Below are 1,370 nucleotides of genomic sequence, written 5' to 3'. Positions count from 1 at the left end.
GTTGTGGTCACGGCTCGGCTCAGCACGGGCCTGGCTCTGACTCTGGCTCAACCGAGCCGGCTCAAAGCCACGTTCAGCCTGAGCATAGCAACACACAGAACACTGTTGCGTGTAGACGCGAAGACAAAGATCCCCTCGTAGAGCCGTAACGTGCTTTTGTCGGGGGCGAGTGCCGTTCTCGAAGACAGGGAGAGATGGAGTGAGAGAGAGCGAGCGAGAGACAGAGAAGATAGAGCAAGAGAGCAAACAATAATGAGAGAGCAAAAGAGAGAGAGAGAGAGAGTGAAAGGGATAGAGTGATAGAGCCAGAGAGAGACACACAGAAATAGAGATAGTACTTGCTCCGGCAGTACATATACTAAAATTGGAACGATGCAGATAAGATTAGCATGGCCCCTGCGCAAGGATGACACGCAAATTCGTGAAGCGTTCCATATTTTTTGACGGAGAGCTCTGCATGCAGATATAAGCAACCCGTCGGAGGCCGTTTGACTGGGAGAAGGGCTGCGTGCAGATGCAGCACTTGTCGTAGTTAAAAAAAGAGAGCGAGAGAGAGAGCGACATGGAGTGGGAAGAGAGGGGGTACAGAGAGGGGGGGGGGCAGAGATGGGGGTAGAGAGAGAAGGAGAGCAGAGCGAACAATCTTTCGTTAAATCTTTCATTTAAAAAGAGGGGGGGGGGACGAAATGATGAACGAAGCAAAGTGCCGAATACGCCGAGCATCTTTTTGTTTCCTCTGATCGTAAAAAAGAGAGAGAGAGAGAGATAGGGAAAGATAGCCGGCTCCGAAGTCGATACGAGGGGGGGGGGAGTTGAGGTCTGAGGGCAGAGGGGAGCGCACGGAACGATTTGAAAGTCGCGGTGGTCCGATCGCTCAGCGCACAAGCAGGTCATCGTATTCATTATCATGAACTGTCATTAGCTATTGTATCTTACCGGGTGGATATATGAGCTCTTTTTTCAGAGGTGACCTGGCCACACGTCATGTGAAAGCTCATCGAAGTGGCTTGATCATCACCATCATCACCACCATCATCATCACACGTGGTAATTTATTGCAGTCGACAAATAACTCAACAAACGGTCACATTATAATCTGACCGTGTGTTGAGTCTAAATGTGTAGAGGGGGGGTCGGGGGCAAAAATTGTAGGAACCCTGAGAGCAATCGAAGCGATCACCACGGGGGGAGAGAGAGATCACGCGGATTCCAAATATACAATAACAGGCATCGTCAGGGTACGGGATGGAACTCACGAACCTCCTGCATATCAGGCGACGTGTATGGGCGAACAAAAATAGTTGTTTTGCCCCTCCTCCCGACACCCAAACTAAAAATCCAGCGTGGTTGAAATATGGCCAAACGCTCCG

General features: G+C 50.4%; 1 non-coding gene across 1 annotated transcript; it reads left to right on the top strand.

The window, feature by feature from the left end:
• Positions 1-334: 334 nt before the first annotated feature.
• On the top strand, positions 335-441 carry LOC144945490 (U6 spliceosomal RNA). Its single transcript, XR_013639679.1, has one exon. It is a non-coding gene; the product is annotated as a U6 spliceosomal RNA (small nuclear RNA).
• Positions 442-1,370: the final 929 nt, after the last annotated feature.

The sequence above is a fragment of the Lampetra fluviatilis genome, chromosome 37 (genome assembly GCF_964198595.1).
Source record: "Lampetra fluviatilis chromosome 37, kcLamFluv1.1, whole genome shotgun sequence".
In the NCBI taxonomy this organism is placed as follows: domain Eukaryota; kingdom Metazoa; phylum Chordata; class Hyperoartia; order Petromyzontiformes; family Petromyzontidae; genus Lampetra; species Lampetra fluviatilis.
Note: the sequence above shows the minus strand (reverse complement) of the source record. Positions and strands in the feature narration are given on the sequence as shown.